Source organism: Pan troglodytes, chromosome 14 (genome assembly GCF_028858775.2).
Source record: "Pan troglodytes isolate AG18354 chromosome 14, NHGRI_mPanTro3-v2.0_pri, whole genome shotgun sequence".
In the NCBI taxonomy this organism is placed as follows: domain Eukaryota; kingdom Metazoa; phylum Chordata; class Mammalia; order Primates; family Hominidae; genus Pan; species Pan troglodytes.
The window spans coordinates 22753231-22773155 of record NC_072412.2 but is presented as its reverse complement, the minus strand read 5'-3'; the positions used below and the strand labels follow the sequence as shown (position 1 = coordinate 22773155).

The 19925-nt window shown below is 41.3% G+C and overlaps 1 protein-coding gene across 8 annotated transcripts in view; it reads right to left on the bottom strand.

The window, feature by feature from the left end:
* Positions 1-14663, bottom strand: part of TNFRSF19 (TNF receptor superfamily member 19) — a 104180-nt gene extending 89517 nt beyond the window's left edge. For 3 of the 8 annotated variants that reach the window (XM_016925045.4, XM_054665085.2, XM_003952372.6), the window contains exon 1: positions 14105-14662. The gene's annotated coding sequence lies outside the window, so the exon portion shown is untranslated. Of the gene's footprint in view, positions 1-5425; positions 6190-14104 lie in introns of all 8 variants that reach the window. The other 5 variants (XM_063791938.1, XM_054665084.2, XM_054665083.2 and 2 more) reach the window with 5 other exon arrangements.
* Positions 14664-19925: the final 5262 nt, after the last annotated feature.

Sequence of the window (19925 nt, the reverse complement as noted above, 5' to 3'; positions counted from 1 at the left end):
AGAGTAATGCTATTTCCAAACAAAACAATAACCCCAGGCTTCTAGCTATTCTGTATCTTAGCTTTCAATCTCACTATATTCTGAAAATCATTCTTCTTACATAGTAGAGTTGGCAGATCTCTTTGTAGCCTAGGAACTCACAAAGGTGTGCTAAGAATATACGTATTGTTATTGGCTGGAAAATGAGAATGGTTTCTCTTTTTCAAATTACAAGGTATTTTCTACTAAAAACCCTAAAAACTTAAAAATTTTCTGCTGCCAAATACAGTATCTCCAATTCTCCCAAAGTTCAAAACAGTAAGGGCCTCTATTAGGCTCCTTTTTTTTTTTTTTTTTTTTAAATAAAACTTAACCTAGATCCAGCAATCCCACTACTGGGTATCTACCCAGGAGAAAAGAAGTCATTATACAAAAGAGATACTTGCACACACATGTTTATAGCAGCACAATTCGTAGTTGCAAAAATATGCAACCAGCCCAAATGCCCATAAATCAACGAGTGGCTAAAAAAACTGTGGTATATATATATATGATGGAATACTATTCATCCATAAAAAGGAATGAATCAATGGCATTCACAGCAACCTGGATGGGATTAGAGACTGTTATTCAAAGTGAAGTAACTCAGGAATGGAAAACCCAACATTGTATGTTCTTACTCATAACTGGGAGCTAAGCTATGAGGATGCAAAGGCATAAAAATGATACAATGGACTTTGGGGACTTGGGGGGAAAGGGTGGAAGGGGGTGAGGGATAAAAGGCTACAAATTGGGTTCAGTGTATACTGCTCAGGGGATGGGTGCACCAAAATCTCACAAGTCACCACTAAAGAACTTACTCATGCAACCAAATACCACCTGTTCCCCAAAACCCTATGGAAATAAAGAAAAAATAAATAAATAAAAATAAAAACAACAACAACAAAAAATAACCTAGTACAGGGTTTTCTGAGACTGATTCTTTTTATTTCTCTAAGTTGTACATTTTATCATCTTTGCATTAGGAAAATCACTGTCAGAATTCTCAAAATGTTCAGTCAACAAGCATACCGTAACTAATGTGTTTTTCCCAAAATTCATGAATGTTTCTCTACCCTGAAATGCAAATGGAACAATGGTAGCATCAGGGACTAAGGGGACCTCAAACATCTACACAGTCTTTCTTACGAGAATTGTGCATACCCATCTCTCAAACACAGCTGTTTAAATTTTTATTTTAGAAGGAAGTCTGGATACATTCCAAAACCACTCTTTACACCATTTGTAGTGTTCTTCTCCAGTGTAAGTAGCCCCTATTATTTCCCAGTTTCCACATATGTGACCAATCCAAGCTGACCAAAGAGCTGCTAAATAACATTCAGTCTTCAGACACACAAGTTCCTTTGTCTTCTGTAATTGCTGATGGGTAGTTGTTCTCTTTTTAAAACCCAGGTTTTAAAACTTCAGTTTAAAAGGTAAATAAAGGTACATATTATGTGACATGTGGACTAGAAGATAACCCAATACTGTTTAAACATCTTACTTTTAAATGTAAACATTTTAGACACATAAAATACCAAGAACTCACTAGTCAATCAGTAAATCATGAAAAAAAATTATGTTCATAACCACTTTAATTTTTTTTCTTCACCTCGAGGGTTACTTTATCATTTTTTTTGGTCCAACATTTTTAGCCACTGGAGTGATGAAAATTAAATCCACAATGAACTATTACAGCCTACTTATTTGAATGTCTAAAATACAACATCTGGTCACACCATTGTTGGTGAAGATTTGGAGAATTCGAACTCCCATACACTGTTACTAGAAATGAAAGTCTAACAAACACTTTGGAAAACAATTTGGACATTTCTTAAAATGTTAAGCACACACCTTTAATAACACCTAGATATTCTTCTCCCAATATTTTGGAAAGTAAACTTTCGTACAAAAAGTTGCATATGAATGTTCATAGCAGTTTTATATATAATAGCTAAAAACTGAAAACAACCATGTGTCCATAAACAAGTCAAGAAATAAACAAGTTATGGTGCATGCAATGGAATACTAGTCAGCAATAAAAATGATTTAACTTTTGATACCTGTAATAATGTGGATGAAACTCAAAATAATTATTGTGAGTGAAAGAAGCCAGACCCCTCCTCCCAGAATGACATACTATACGATTACATTTATATGAAATTCTAGAAAATGCGAACTAATACATAATGACAAAGCAGATCAGAGGTTGTCAGGGGCTTGAAGAGGGCAAGGAAATATGGAAGAAAGGGATTACGAGTTGTAAGGAAACTTTTGGGTGTGTTTTATGTGTTCACCATCAGGATTGTGTTGGCAGTTTCACAGTATGTCAAAACTTACCTAATTATAAATTTAAATATATGCCACTTACTATATGCGAATCAATCTCACTAAGGGTGTTAGTTTTGTTGAATTTCAGTTGACATGTAATAATTGTAATATTTATCGGAGACAGTGATATTTTAATATATGTATACAATGTGTAATGATCAAATCGGGGTAATTCACATATGCATTATCCCAAATCTTTATTATTTATTCTTTTTTTTTTTTTGAGACGGAGTCTCACACTGTTGCCCAGGCTGGAGTGCAGTGGCAAGATCTCAGCTCACTGCAAGCTCCGCCTCCCGGGTTCACGCCATTTTCCTGCCTCAGCCTCCCGAGTAGCTGGGACTACAGGCACCCGCCACCACGCCCGGCTAATTTTTTTTTTTTTTTTTTTTTTTTTGTATTTGTAGTAGGGACGGGGTTTCACCATGTTAGCCAGGATGGTCTTGATCTCCTGACCACCTGATCTGCCCGCCTCGGCCTCCCAAAGTGCTGGGATTACAGGCGTGAGCCACAGCGCCCGGCCAAGCCTGTGAATATTTAATAATCAGCTGCCACAGGACAAATATATTTAACCGTTTAACTGTTCCCTGGCTCTCTTATCACATAGGCAGCTGTCAATGTATTTATTGGGAGTGTGTTTTATTCAAGTGGGCATTCATATTCAATCTGTAGTCAACACAAATGGAACATGTTGGCCTTTTTCAGACTTTTTAATGCTTGATTTTAAATATTGATGCATCAGTTTTAAAAGGGCTTTGGCTTTTTTCACCTACTAAAGATGCCTGGAGTTTTTGTTTGAATTGTGTTAATTTTTGAGGGGTAGAATTGGCCACAGGGGATTGAGTTAAGCATAGGTTCAGAGATTGCAATAGGTGAAAAAAGAGACTCAAATTCTTTTTATGAATGTTAGCAGAATTCCTTACTTATGTTTAAAAAGTCCCCAACATGCCCTAAATTCATGTAACAGAGCTATAACTAGGAAATTAATATATTAAGGACAGCATATGACATTACATGTCGCAATCCATTTTCCATTATAAAATATATGTAAAAAGCCTATTATCATCTGAAGTTAAAAAAAAAGTTCTGTCCCTTTAAAAAATCTCTTTTACAGCTACTTTTACATGTGAGCAATGTTCCTTATTCAGTCTTCTGGATAGAAAAGGCACATCGACGGCCGGGCGCGGTGGCTCAGGCCTATAATCCCAGCACTTTGGGAGGTCGAGGCAGGCGGATCACGCGGTCAGGAGATCGAGACCATCCTGGCTAACACGGTGAAACCCTGTCTCTACTAAAAATACAAAAAAATTAGCCGGGTGTGGTGGCGGGCGCCTGTAGTCCCAGCTACTCGGGAGGCTGAGGCAGGAGAATGGCGTGAACCCGGGAAGTGGAGCTTGCAGTGCGCAGAGCGCCACTACACTCCAGCCTGGGTGACAGAGCGAGACTCCGTTTCAAAAAAAAAAAAAAAAAAAAACCAAGAAAAAAAAGAAAAGGCACATCGACATTGCAATTTCCAGTGCATAATGCTCTTCATGTGTCCATAACTGCATATTCAAGATCCAGCCTGGACTCAGAGTTGCAAGACACACTCCGGCCAAAGAAACAAATAACTTTTATGATTTTTCTGAAAATACTAACACCACCTCTCAGAGTTAGCACTTACTATGGAAAAAAGTTTCCTGAAGTCAGTAAAGCCATGTGGCTTTGGTAATAAAGTAGATATGGTAAGACAGTTTCATAGATTAAAAAGTAAAGAACAGGGCTCATGATAATGCTTCATGCATTGATGCCAAGGCTATATTGTGCAAATGAAAATGCATTTCTATGTTTTGTTTTACTTTCAGAACAATTTGATAAGTGTTATGCAAAGAAGCTTTCTTTTTAAGTACTCACATCTCTGTGAATGTCAAAAATTGTCTTCCACACTAGGACTCAATTCTCACCCCTCCAGTTCTATACCTTTCAATTAGATAATAAGCACTGCCTGGAATTTTTAAGACTACATGAAAGCAGTGTTGGCAAAAACGCCTAAGGTGAAACTGCACCACAGAAAAGGTACTGAGTAAATCCTGAAGTAACGCAATGTAATCCTCCCTTTTGCATCTAATATCTGATCATGAAATGACAACACTAAGAAATATCGTTTGCATGAGGTATGTTTAACAATAACTTTCCTGTTTACATAAAGAAATTGTTTGGTTTTGTAGTCAAAGAAACTGTCATCGGGGTAAAAACTACGTCTTCATACATATCTTGGGTTAAACTGTTTCAGTTAAAAGAAACACTGAACAATGGTGATGATTTTGTATGCATATTGAGTCCTTTATTAAAATGCAAACAAATGACATGGGTTTCTTACAATAGTGAACGGAGACTGGATGACTAGTGCACTACCATCAAAACAGATCACAGAATTTTGATCCGCCAAACTTGATCTCCAGGAGTATATTAGCCAAATTTCTGTCCCATGAGATGGCATTACACGCATTGTAAGAGCTGGCTTTCTCACTCTCTAAATCTATCACAGGCTCTACTCATCAATATACTAATAATTCCTGCTGAACTCTAAGGAACTCTTTCCCACAGAAGGAATATACCCTGGGCCGCTCACAGACAACGCTCTCCCGCCGCTGGCGCTGGTCCGGGATGCGGCCCCGAGACCCCTGCAGCCGCGCGCTGGCTCGGGGGACCTCCGCAGGACGCGGGCGGGCGCCGGGGCCGGGTCGGGCTTGGGCAGAGTGACAGGCTCCCAGTCGTGAGCCTCACAAGCAGATCTATTTACAATATCCCGGATAGGAGTCCAGGTCGCGTCGCTCGCGTCGCCCGCGGGGACCCGGCGTGAATTCACACGCTCCCCTCCCACCGCCTCGCCGCCTGTCACGGCCCCGGGACCCGGTCAGCCCCTTCGGGGGTTCCCTTCGCCGCGCAGTACTCCGCCCGTGAGCAGCCCCCGCCTGCGCTCCTCCCTCCCTCGGGCGGCCGCCTCCTCTCCCGGCTCCCACCCAGCGGGGATCCACCAGGGCGAGGGCTGAAGACCTCGCGGGACGCCGCGCGCCCGGGACAGCGACGCACCTACCTTCCCAGCCACCTGGGAGGCTGCAGGTCCGGGCCGGAGCCCGAGGCTCAGGGGCGCGCGGCGCAGTCCTGGTTAAGGCACAGGGCGCGGGGTTGCACGGGGGTCCAGTCCAGCGTGCACGCCGTGCACCTCCCCGCGCAGGGCTCCGCGCTCTCCCGTAGCCCGGCAACGGCCGCCACCCCAGAGCCCCGCCCACCAGGAGCCCCGCCCAGGGCACCGCCCACCCGGGCCCCGCCCTCACCGCAGCCCTCGCCGTGGCTCCGCCCCCGTCCAGAGCCCCGCCCCCAGCCCACACTGCGTCAGCCGGACTTGCTCTGCAGTTGGGTTCTTTGGAGGCCCCCACTCCGCGGCTACTGAAGCGGATGAGTGTGAGGCTGACTGGGGGCTTGGGGATGGGGGACCGGAGACCACCAAGAACATGGCTGTGTTGGGAAACTTTCCTTCAGAGCAGAGAGGGAGGGTTCCTTTCCGCCGGGGTGTTCCCCACCTTTCAGCCTTTCCCGCGTGGGCCCGCATCCCACCCAGAGGGGATACGGCAGCCAGGTCTGCAGAGGTCGCAGACCTCGGCTCCTCAGCCGGCAGGGACTCGCAGGTGCGCGTTCCCACGGACGCCTCCCGGGGAAGCCCGAGTTCGCCTCCTGCAGGCCGGGAAGCACTCGCCCGGAGACGGCCGCACCCTCGCAGCGGAAGGGCGTCTGCACCACAGCTGTAGCACCAGCGCGTGCGAGGCGGGGCCAGGGCCAGGGACTCACTGGGCAGTTTTGCTGAAAAGGTTAAGAGAATCGCGTCTGTAATAAAATACTTTTCCACCAGTAGAATGCTGTAAAAGTGCAAGCAGTATTGTTCTATTCGTTCACCCAAGATACGTATGGTGCATGACTTTGGTACCAAGGCATCCACCGTTTCTCACGTGTTGGTTTTGACTTCCCGACTCAACTGCACTGTGTGAATGGACCCAAGTCCCTGTTTCTTTTCTATACCCCAAGGCCCACTGGAGCCCCTCCATCAGTATTTGTTGAATGAATGAGTGAATGGGTTGTTGTATTTAATTGCCCAAAAGCACAGCTTGTGATCCCAGGCTTCCAACAGCGTAGCACTATACTAGGTACTTGTGAACAATGTTAAAAATATTATCATTCCCGATGTCACACCTTGATAGAGGTTGTATATTTCAAATCTAACACATCCAGAATATAGATCACAATAACGACTTATTGGTAAACGATTTCCAAATGATGTACGTTATCTAATTTGAACCTCAAGGCAAGTGTGTGCTTCCCTGTCCCATCTCCCAGCGGCTACCTGATCAGACTCCAGCCCTCAGTGCACATCACTACCATATTCATTCCCACATCCCGCTGAACCTGAAAAGTCACTTCTTTATCTGTTTCCTTCCCCAACTACACCTGGATCTCCCGAGGGCATCTCCTAATTCCTTGATATCCCGGGGCCTAGCACACGACGGATACTCAGCACTTATAAGCTGAGTTACTGCATCTTCCTTTGCAAGGTCTCACGCAGTCCCCCATCGTCCTCTCTTTGTCTTGGTGCCCACCACCTCCTTCACCACCATGCAGACCCTCCCCACCCTTCCCCACAGCACTGCCTCGGTCATCAACCCTGCTTCCCGCCTTTCATCACTGCTACTGTCAGGCTGAAGAGTCACAGGAGGTTCCTCACTGTAAAGAATGGATTCTGCGCTCCTTAGATTAGCATTCCGAGATGTCCAGGTGCAGCCCTACACCTATTTCCAGCCTTGCCTCGCCTCTGGAGCAGGCTTTATAAACTGCGCCGCGTGGCCCTTCCTTTGCTCTCTATTTCCTCTTCGTGCTCTCCCATCTTACCTCTGAGCTTTACCTACTTGTCTTACTCCACTTTCAGCACCTCGCTCAAAAGCCACGGCTCTCACGAGTTTTCCCTCAATTCTGAGCCTATGTATTTCCTTGCTCCAAGGTTTGTAGCAATTTAGCGCTTGCCCATTGTGTCCTGTATCATAAGATTCTGTGTACTAACTTTCTTCTTCAAGGAGTTAAAAACACTTTCAGAGAAGGGGCATATTTTGTTCCGATTTGTATCTCTGACAGTATCAATCATTCAAATAAATGTTCAACCAAAGCTTTCTGAGTGGAATTGAATCTGCCAGCTCAGGAACTACCTTCTCTGACTTCAACCAAATGTTCTTCTTCTCTCTGACCTCCTTTTGTCCTTAGAGACAGTAGTAACACATTACTCAGTTCATTAGTTCTTGAATCATTTTATGTGTTTTGACTGATCTTCCCGGTTAGCCTGTTAGCTTACAATAGAGAGAGAACCTATTGTTAGCCTGAATGGGCTTGGGCATCTGACAATCTGGTCCCAATGCCAACCTGTCATTCAGTAGTTGCATGACTTTGGAAAAGTTGCTTAACCTCTCTAAGTTTCTGGTTCTCCATATGTGAAATGAGTTGCTTCATTGATGGTTGGTAAGTATTAATAGATAAGGTATTTAAAGTGCTTAGGCCAATGCCTGACACTTACTAAATAGCCATTCTTAGTAGCAATATATCCTCTTACAATGCCTAGCATCAATCAATAAATGATCATTGACGGTGAGAAAAAGGACATTGAACCTCTGGACTCCAGCTGTTAGATTCATCTAATTCTTTAAAGAGACTCATTAAGTTAAACACAGTTGGCCCTCCACATCCATGGATTTTACATCATGGATTCAACCAACTGCAGATTGAAAATATTTGGAAAAAAATGAATGGTTGTGTCTGTACTAAACATGTACACTTTATTTTGTCATTATTCCCTAAACAATATGGTATAACAACTATGTACACAGCATTGACATTGTATTAGATATTATAAGTAATACAGAGATGATTCAGAGCATATGCAAATTTATACCATTTTTTGTAAGGGACTTGAGCATTTGCAGATTTTGGTATCCAAGAGGGTGTCCTGAAAGCACTCCCCCTCAGATGCTGAGGGAACAAACACTATAGTTCCCACTTTCCCTCATTTGAGTGTTATATGATTTGGAGACAGTGTCTGAACAAAAACTCAGGCACACAATTGAGCACCATAGTAGTATAAAAAGAATTCTGTGGGCCGGGTGCAGTGGCTCACGCTTGTAATCCCGGCACTTTGGGAGGCCGAGGCAGGCGGATCACCTGAGGTCAGGAGTTTGAGACCAGCCTGGCCAACATGGCGAAAACCCGTCTCTGTAAAAATACAAAAATTAGCCAGGCATGGTGGCAGGTGCCTGTAATCCCAGCTACTAGGGAGGCTGAGGCAGGAGAATCACTTGAACCCAGGAGGCAGAGGTTGCAGTGAGCCAAAATCATGCCACTGCACTCCAGCCTGGGGGACAGAGCAAGACTCGGTCTCAAAAAAAAAAAAAAAAAGAATTCTGTGATCCTTAGGCTCATGCAAAATGAAACTGGATGCTTGTAATTAGGACTGGGAGCATTTTACTTCCTTTAAAACACTGCATATCATTAATGGGTTAAAATTTTTACTGGAAAAGCAAAATTGCTATGACAATCTTGATAGAGGTGTTTGTTTTTAAGATTTATGTTAAAAGTTAGTTTTCTGAAGATAGTTTTAGCAATATCTGAGCTGATACAAAGTGCATTTGTTTAAAATATTTTTCCCCAAAAGTTGAACTAAGGAAAACTTGAAAAACCCCTGAAAAAATAGTTTCAGTGATAAATTAGCTCACTGGTAGCAAAGCTAATGAAAAATTGCCTGACTTCTAGTCATTTCTAGTGTAAATCACTATTCCTTGGGAAAAAAGTGGAACAGAATGCAAGCTACAGGAGAATATGAAATTTTGTCTCTTTGGTTTACAGTTTCTGGCACATAGTAAGTTCTCATTAAAAATTTGTTGGATGAATTAGTAATTGAGAGTGAGAATCTCAAAGGGTAATAAAGTTTTCCAAATACAGTTAAGAAAATAAGTGGAGGAGGAACCCCCAAGACCTAGCTATTTAAGTAATTCCCAATACCCACTACTGCCAATTATATACTATCAGCATGGGGCTGAGGGAGCACTGTGAGGCCAATGCCCAGTGACTTACTGAATGCCGCACACCAAGTTAATTAACAAAGCTGGAATCAGAATCTGGGCTTTCTGTATCTTAACATAATCTTCACCATACCATGGGTGCATAAACCAATATATATGAAAAACCCAAGGAGGCTATTTTTATAGCCTCCTCCTGTAAGTGGAGCTCAAGACACTTACAGAGCAAAGTTGTTACAAGTTGCAGCACTTGCACTGATCTTTGTGAGTTTGGCCCTGAGTACCTCATTGGCTAGACCCTTTTCATGAGTTTGATGAGGGAAGAGACAGTCCATTGACTCTCCTTCTCTCCTTCCTGATGAACATGGTGGACTCCCCGACCTAGGGCTGGCTTGAGGCCAGGCTGGCTGAGCAGCAGCCCATGGTGCTAAGCTATAGAGCCACCAAAGAATGGGGGGCATTTAACAGGATGGAGAAAACTATCTTTATCAGAACTCCTCTCAAAGACAGTGGGTTATGTTGGAAGGAATGGTTTTATGAAGTCAATTGAAACCCCCACATGACTTCTCCTTCCCCTTCTCATCAAAGAGAAAATGTAAGTCACAAAGGAGGGTGTTAAACTACCTACTTAATCTAAAGAAGTGAGTATTGATTTTGGCAAGTGGGTGGGTTTGAGGTAACAACTTTGGAGCCAAAGCTGAATGACTAGTGACAGTAGAGGAGAAATTAAAGCACAGCCAACACAGCCACCAGGGAGCCTCCCTCTGCCCTCCCATCACAGAGCTCACCCAGGTGGACAACGTTTTAAAGAACCATCCTTTAAAGGGGACCAAATCACTCATTCTTCCAGGGTGGCTTGGACTGGCCTTGCCATCGCAGAAAGAGAATCCGACTAAACCAATGCCAGATGGTTGAGCTCAGTTCACTCCTGAAGCAGAGGGAGAACAGATTATGCCTTCATGGCTTAGGGAGGTCCTTTATGGCCATCCTGACAGAAAATACTATTAAAAATGTCTAATAGTTATTACAAAATATATAAAAGGAAAAAAAAAAACTGGAGCCCACATTTTTGGCCAAAATTTTGGCTATAATGTTTGCTGACAGTCAAGTTCAGCTTTGTGTAATTCTTATAAGAGAAAGAATGAACCACCTAGCCCCAGAACAAAAAAAATGTAGATCACAATGCTGCCACTGAATTATTCCTATAATCTTGCACGTTATTTATCCTTGCACAAGTACTTGATATTGAATTAATTGATAATGAGTGAATTAATAAATATTAGGTCATGTTAGTAATAATCTTGTATATATAAGAATCCTAAGGTGGGTGATAAGCCCTATTATGAGGGCAGTTGTTTGGCCATGAGAGTCCTGTATTTGTATAAAATTTTATCAGTAACTAAATTAAAATTTTTCACACAAGATATAGATAGATAGATAGATAGATTTTTTTTTTTTTTTTGAGACGGAGTCTCACTCTGTCACCCAGGCTGGAGTGCAGTGGCGCGATCTCGGCTCACTGGAAGCTCTGCCTCCCGGGTTCACACCATTCTTCTGCCTCAGCCTCCCAAGTAGCTGGGACTACAGGCACCTGCCACCTTGCCCGGCTAATTTTTTGTATTTTTAGTAGAGATGGGGTTTCACCATGTTAGCCAGGATGGTCTCGATCTCCTGACCTCGTGATCTGCCCGCCTCGGCCTCCCAAAGTGCTGGGATTACAGGCGTGAGCCACCGCTCCTTGCCCCAAGGTATATTTTTTCAAGGAAGAAAAGCAAAGAGCTAATGAAAACATGCTCAAGAGTCTTAACATAATCAAAAATGATATGAAACACATATCATATCATGTTTGAAATGCACATTGAGTTTGTCAACTGAAGTTTCACAAAATCCCACTGGGAATTTCCCTGGAGGAAAATTAACCTTTAATTATTAAACTGTTTGTGGATGCCACTGGCATCATCTAAGAAAATATCAGTTCCTTCAAAACACACAAATATGTGTTGATGTAATGCCAAACTCCTATGTACACATACACACAGAGGCAAACACACAAATACATATATAATTCCACGTCACATTGATGCATTCAACTTTTTGTGAAAATTATTTTACATGTTAAATTATGTTAAATTATGGGTAGCAGCTACTGTGTTTAGACAGCTTAGAAGTCCAGAAGTAGAAGGAACAGTTGGAAAATAATCAGACGAATCCAGCTGACTGACATATCTATCATGGAAACAAAAAAAATGCACTACAATAGGAAGTGGCTGTCTTTATTTTTCAAACTAATATTGTTCTTTGATGAGCTACAGAGTGCATTTGTTTAAGCAGTTGTTGGAAAGCAGACCCTGCATGGTAGACTGGAAAGAACATTGGACTAGAACTGGGAAAATCAGCCATGTGACCTTGTTAAGATAGGGACACTTGCTTTCTATAGCCTCAGTTTCCTCATCTGTAAAATGGCCATAAAAATTCCAGTTCTGCTTATTTCATAAAGATGATGTGATCAACTCCCTCACTTCACACATGAGGAAACTCTCTTGAGGTCATATAGCTAATTGGTGACAGTATCAGGACTCAACATAAAAGTCTTTTGAAGACTTGGACTTTCTGTAGTAACAAAGCTGCCATTGAAGCAACAGATAGGAAAGTGCTTTGAAAAATGTCCCATAAGGGTTTTGTTCAGTAGAAGTAATAGGACTATATCTGCCAAAGTCATTTTGTGGCAATTAATTAGGAAATGCCTTTTGAGACTGTACCTGTACCTTCAGATATAACCATCTTTCTTTTAAAATCAAATACACTCTATTTCATTTCTCAACAATGACACTAGAAATAAACAATTAACTGAATTAATTCAAACACTGAAGTGGATTTTCAAGGACTTGACTTGCCCAAGCTAGTTTTCTACAAAGCCTAAATTAATCAGATAATTGCTAATTCTCCCCTTTGTTTTGTGCTGAGGAGAGCCTGTATTTGTTAAAATGATCCTAGTAGCAGGATAAACAGTCATTTAAAAAATTTTAAAATCCAAATCTGAACTAAATGAGCAAGTTTCAGACACACTATTTCTTTAGGCACCGTCTCCAGTCATTGTTTTAAAAGGCTAATTTTCTTTATCTGAATGTGAACATTAATACCACTTTTGTGATTAAAAGGAAGATTTTAAGCAAACAAATTAAAAAAAAATCAAACTAAACCGATATTGCAGGATATTGTGAACATGATTTGTTGTACTCTTAGAAAAAAAAAGCAAATGCCTCTCCTGGCATGACTAAAAACAGCAGTTAAATCTTTAAGATTAAATTATTAATGACACACTTTAAAAATATAATCAGTTTAGCATGGCTTTAAATAACCTCCACTTAACAACTAGCAAAGTTTTAAAATTAAATAAACAATGCTAATTACCCTTCTAGTATCAAGAGGAAAGTGTAGAAAGTAATTTAATTAATTGGCTGTGAAAAATTAATTACTTATGAAATGAGACTCATTAGACCTTTCCTGTTTCATCAGAATTTCAGACTAAAGGATAACTGGTCTTATCACTTATGGTTTCTTTATGGTTCAGCTAGCATCAAATAGACTTGTGATAATAATTAAATATTTTGCCCAGATAAATTTAGGACTAGAACATTAAAAAAAAATCGTGAACAAAGTAACAGTGTTACTTTTCCATTGTATTTAGTTTTTATATTTCACTGTAAAGATTTTACTGTGTGTGTGTGTGAGCGTGAGTGTGTGTGTATCATGAACTGACAAAAAAATAACAGTTAACTTTCAAATTCGGTACAGCAATATAATTTGGTTTTGTCATGTTGGGCATCAGCTAAAGTGAAAATGTGACTAAGATACTTTATGTAACATAATAACTGTTGATTACTCAGATAGTTTTCATAAACAGTTGGCAAATTTTGACTGAAAACAGCTGTCACTATAAATGTAAAGTAAATGTTAATTTAGGAATATTAACCTTGTGAATGTTTCTGTAAATAAGGCTTATGCTATTTCCAAAGGTTATAGAAAACCACTAGAGTATTTTTAGCCAAACTTAGTGCAACTTTATCCTCACTGTTTTTAAATTCTTCAGTTTTACACATAAAAGTCTTTAATCATACTTGATGGTTTTTCAGTGATTCCCTTGAGTGTACAAACTGCATAAGGAAATGTATTTGATAGATTTACATCTTGGAAGTGAGAGAATAAATAAACTAAAGAAACAGTATTGCCAGAGATACATTTTACTTTTATATAAGAAAACAAAGAAAGCATTTTCAACAAGCAAAGTTGCACTGACTGTTTACTAAATAAGGTAACCTGTAAATACTTAGAGCAATTATAGCTCACAGATCTCAGGGGTTGAAGTACCAGTTGCATGCTAAAGTTAGCGCTGTTCTGTTTTGTCCTGTTTGTACAACTCATTTCCAAGTAAAATTTTCATGACAGACTGCAAACCCTCTTGTACAAACTACTAAAAATTACATCAAGTTCCATAGTTACTCTGATACACACATTCAGCATCATGTAGTATTCAGCTGTATAAATGCTTTCTAAAAAATTAATTAAAACCATTCTTTTCTCAGAACACATGCGAAAAATGCAGTGAAAGCTATAACAAAACTTAAAACAAAGTACCTGCAACATGCTGAGCTCTTTGCAGTACTTACCCGTTCAGCAACTTAGTTTCTCCTGGCAGCACTTCTGTGCCAAATGCTTCTACCTTCCCAAAAATGTATGTCAGCACAAGCCCAGACGAAACTTCAAATCCAGGAAAATAAAATTAACCATGCAGATCAAAGGCAGACGAGCAGGGAGATGAAATGCCTGTAATCTGATCAGTGATCAGTTGCTGAACATCAAAGGCAGGGCTGAGTTTATATATATGCATGGATATCAAGAAAGTTCACTTTCAGCAGGTAGTTACCCTCCCGCCTCCTAGTCCACAGATTCTTTTGTTAAACATGGATCACGTTGTTTTCCTCCTCTTTTTTGCAATGAGGCAATGCTGGTAGTTCTCCCATGCTTGGGCTGAGTGGCTGGATCTGTAGCTTTTTTGGTTCCCAAGCTGTGTTGTGGACTGTGTGTTGGAAGCTTTTCCTAGTGCCAGCGGGTTCTGCTTTATCCCTTTCATCTCGCTGAACTGCAGATCCCATGACATCATTCAGCGCCGTGGGACTGGTAGGAGAGCTATAATTCAGCCTGTGGGGGAGTATAGCTCAAGAGAAGCCAGAGTTTGGCTGATTTCTAATCACGTTAGACTATTGTGCCTCACACAGGACAGTTTCTGTTATCTGTCTGCCAGCTGGAAAGGACAGCAACTGCTGCTGGATGCTTCTTGGGTGATAAGATCCCTGATGGATGGACGTGCCAAATGACAGCATTTAATTGCCTCTTCGCTGATAAAAATCACAATTTCCTACAGAGACTGGGTGTCAAATTTTCAGCATAGTTAAATAGCACTATGAGACCACTCTGAAAAACACCCAAGGACACTGCCAGATGGACCGATAACATTTTCACATTTTGTTTCCAGTTTTCAAAGTGACAAGTCTTTAAGGATTTTAAGGAAACTGCCCTTTCTTTGAAACATACATTATTAGGATCTGATTACCAATCAAACCGGGGTGTGTTAAGTAGTTAAGCAGCAGATAACCAACAATTCATGAATAAACTGCTGTCTTCCACTGGCTCACTTAAGACTTTGGGCAGAGACTTAATCTCAATCTTTGCCTTAGTTTGGGACTCTGGAAATTAGATTTTAAAGCAATATCTACTTCTTAGACATATTTCATTAATACTTGTTGAGCATTTTAAAATTCACAAAAGAAGAATTATGTAGAACAAAGCATTTGCCCTGTGATTATTCCAAAGCCATGTTATTTGCCTTTTAGGGCTGTTTCTTCCAAACTCATAGTTTGGACTTTCAACTCACTAAAAAATTACCACCTTAGCCTAATTCTTCATATTTTAAAATTAAATATATTGCTCATTATTTAAAATTTTTAAGCTATTTTCCTTAACAATGTCAGATGCAATACAATATGATTATTTTATTTTGAGTATTTAGTAAAATAGAAGATAAGAAGAAGTTTCATCTTCCTTGAAATCCAGGATATGGTGCTCTTCTGATTTTCAGACAGTTCTTTCATGGAATGAAGACAATTTTTCTATTTTATAATGGAAACTCACTAACTTTTAGAAGGTAAGTTAAAAATATTTTTGCAAAACTTAGGGGATAGTAGAACTCAGTCTTTTTCAATGTAACTTCCCTCCTTAACTGGTTTTGTCTAATTTTTCCTGACGCGATATTTGAAAACGTTATTTATGAAGTGTTTATTTCCAGATTTCTATGATTCTTGAATAATTTTAATAGCAAAATATTTAGTTTGAACAGTTCATAAGTTCCGTATAACATTTAAATAGTCCTGTTGATTTTTCCATGTTTCTTGTATAATTTTTCTACTTATACATCATTTCTCAAAAATGCACAGGGCTCAAATAGTATTTGAACTGGCAGGTGTGATGCTTAAGGACTTCCTTAAAGCAGACCAGGAAAATTCCTGTGACATCTGGGCTTCACATACGTTTCCTGGGCATCTTGAACCCATGAATACAAAGAAAATATTTACAAAGACAAAATATTTACAAGAAGGCATGTGCCCATTTCTTTTCTGAGGTAGTCCAAACCTACCACCAGCATGGAATCCACATGCCAGCAGCCTGCACTCAGGATTAAAGTTTCCCGATACACTGATATATTAAATCAGAGCAACTAGACACTCTGTAAGGCTCATTGGCTAAGCAAGTAGATTTTATGTCTTTATAGATTTCAACACCAGTAGAAATAGGTGAAGGACTGAATTCGGGTTCTTGTGTTCCACTGAAAAACATACAGGAGGCACTTGAAAGCAGGGACTTGAATGAAAACCCATCAAATGATCTTCAATTTATATAAATCTCCCCAAGCAAGATTTGTAGTTCAAGATACATCTAACAATGCAATACCATCTCCAGTGGAACAGTTTATTCACCAAGTCACTGGATATTATTTTGAATTGGTCCTCCTGTGGCCAAGAACTCCCCACATGTGAGATGAAAGGGGGCTGAGGCTAGGGCCCCATCTGTCGCCTGGACCAGAGTGTGGCTAAAGGTCGGCCTGGCTGCAGGAGTGACCTCGTGACCTGCGGCTCATTTAGCACTGTGCCCAGCCAGCCGAGCCCCCTTCGTTGTGAGGTGTGGCCTGCACCATTGTTGTTTCTGAACGGCACCAGGAAGGGGAGCTACTACAAAGCTTTTCTCTTTCCCCTCCAAGAAGCTTAGATTAGTGTGATTAAATCAGTGTGATACAGTGGTGATAAGAGATCCAGCACTCCACTCGACATCACTGTCCGTTGTCATGACACCAAGTTACAGCATTTGATCAATGGTTCCTGTGCCATGTTGCAGTACACTTGGCTCATCTTAGTCTTTTTGCCAAGCTGCCTTTCAGCGACCTGGTTCTGCAAAGTAGTTGTGGCAGCCATTGGATCCACAGTGGGGAGCTCCAGGCTGCACTTTAAAAGAAGTGGTCAGTGTTTGAGATGACGGGCATGCCAGTTACCCTGATCTGATCACTATACCTTATAGGTATAGAAATGTCACTAGGTACCCAGGGATATGTATAATTATTATTAATCAGTTTAAAAATAAAATAAATGAGAAAACTTCAGTTGTTCATATCCAAGAAGGGAGGGGCTGCCTGAGATTCCTGATGGGGAGTGGGGTCTCATGTCACCCCCAGTTGCCACCATGCGCTATTTTCTTCCCAAAACTTGGAGCGTGGTTCCTTTGCTCCTTTATCTTGACAGGTGGATGCCATAAATTCTCACCATTTTAAGATATAGATCAAGTGATAACACATTTTCCCCATCAAGTTTCATAGTTTTTTGAGTTGTCTGCATGTCTTTTCTAATGCCGTCTTTTCTAACTTTTCTGTTCAGAGGATATATCCTGGATTAGATCAGATAAACACAGATCTATTACATACATTGAGAGGAATAATTTCTGCATTTGTTTCAACTGAACACTTTTTAGAAAATGAAATAGCTCATGGTTATGAAAAGAACATGGATGCTGGAGTCAGAAAGGCCTGTGTTCAAATCCCTCTTACTACCTGTTCTTGAATAACAGCTTAGGCAGTGTGGACGAAGGCTACCTAGTCCCACTGAGCTTTTTAATCCTAAGCTGCAGGAAGGGGATAACACCTACCTCATTAGTGTTGCCAAAATAACAAACTTATTTCGAAAGCATCAGGCAGAATAAACCCTCAACAGAAGAGCTAAGGTTCCTTTCTTTTCTCTGTAACTATTAAAATGCCAACATTTTAGCTAGGGGATCCAATTCAAACTTCAGTATTCTAAAGGGGCAGGACAGGCTCTCACACAGCTCCTGGGCTGGTTATTCAAAGCCAAGGTAGCCCAGACATCCTCAGGTCCTTCACAATGCTGGGACCACTTGTACATGATCTGGGACCAGTAGCTGCTATCTGGGACTGTGGTCCACATAATCACAGAAAGAAAAAGGCTCAAGCCTGTTATGGGTTGGATTGTATCCCCCTAAATTCCCATGTTGATGTCTTGTCTCCCAGCACCTCAAAACATGAGCTTATCTGGAGATAGGGTCTTTACAGGGGTAATCAAGTTCAAATGTGGTCATTAGGGTGGGCCCCAACCCAGAATGACTGATGTCCCCATAAAAAGGGAGATTTAGATAAAGAGGCATACACTCATATAGGTAGAACACTGTGTGGACATGAGGATGACCATCTACAAGCCAGGGTAAGAGGCCGGGAACAGACCTGTCCCTCACAGCCTCAGAAGGAACCAACCCTGCTGATACCTTGATCTCTGACTTCCAGCCCCCAGAACTGTGCGAGGACATACTGCTGCTGTTGAAGTCTGTGGTACTTTGTTATCACAGCCTCAAGAAACTAATACAAAGCCACTATCCAACAAACTACAAGAGGTACAACTCCCATTTTCCTACATGTTCTGAAGCCTTACATTCTCCTCATCAGCATCTGCCTCCTACAAAGCACCCCCAGCTCCAGTGGACACCCCCTGCCCTTCTGGACTCCGTCCGACCTCGTGGGCAGAAGACTCCTTCCTTTTCTTAAAGGGCCAGTTCAGGGGTACTGTTCAGTGAAGCTGAGTATGACTGAAAGTCACTAAAGGTAACTGGGATAGAACCCAGTTTCTGGCTACTGTAAATAAAGCTGCCATGAACACTTCATGAACCTGAAAGAGCCAATCCTTCCAAATGGATCCTGAGTGGCTAACTGGGTCTAAATTCAGAATGGAGCCAGGTCACAAACGTCTTCTGCATTCTCTGAGAAACCACAGGCTCGCGTGATTTGGGGACTTTCATGGCTGTCTGCTCCTGTTTATGCTCCCTGATTTGATGGGTGCTGGGAAGTCTCATCTTGACTCCTGGATCTAACAAATAGACTTGTGACTTGCCTTGACCAATCAAAACCAAACATACTTGCATCCCTCACTTGCAGAGCAGACCAGAGTGGGAATCTGGGTGGGAGCTTTTTCTATAAAGGATAACCTGTCTCTCTGTTCTCAGGCAGAGCATCTTTGTTTTGTACTGAAGGCTGGGTCTCCCTGGTTTGCAAACTGCTTACAGGAATAAAATCACTCTCTTTTTTAAGGAAGATCCTTTTCAGTGGATTTGTTGATAATACTTGTGTACAAGTCTTAGTGTGGATATATATTTTCATTTTTGTTAAGTAAATATGTAGGAGTAGAATTTCTGGATTATATGGTGTATGTATGTTTAACTTCAAAAGAAACTGCTGGCTGGGCGTGGTGGCTCATGCCTGTAATCCCAGCACTTTGGGAGGCCGAGGTGGGTGGATCACAAGGTCAGGAGATCAAGACCATCCTGGCTGGCACGGTGAAACCCCGTCTCTACTAAAAATACAAAAAATTAGCTAAGCGTGATGGCGGGTGCCTGTAGTCCCAGCTACTCGGGAGGCTGAGGCAGGAGAATGGCATGAACCCATGAGGCGGAGGTTGCAGTGAGCCGAGATTGCGCCACTGCACTCCGGCCTGGGCAACAGAGAGAGACTCCGTCTCAAAAAAAAAAAAAAAAAAGAAACTGCCAAATTGTTGTCTCAAGTGTTTGTTCCAGTTTGCATTCCTGTTGGCAATATAGGAGATTTCCATTTGCTCTACATCCTTGGCAAAACTTGATATTGTCAATTTTTGTCATTTCAGCTATTTAAATGCAGTCCAGTAGTAGCTTATGATAGTTTAAATTTGCATTTTGTTGATGCCAGCACTCAATTTATATAGAGACACTTTACTTTTTAGAACAGTTTTAGATTGACAGAAAGATTGAGCAGCTACTACAGAGATTTCCCATACATTCCCTGTGCCCCACTCAGCTTCCCCTAGTATTTTCATCTTGCATCACTGTGATATATTTGTAATAATTAATGAA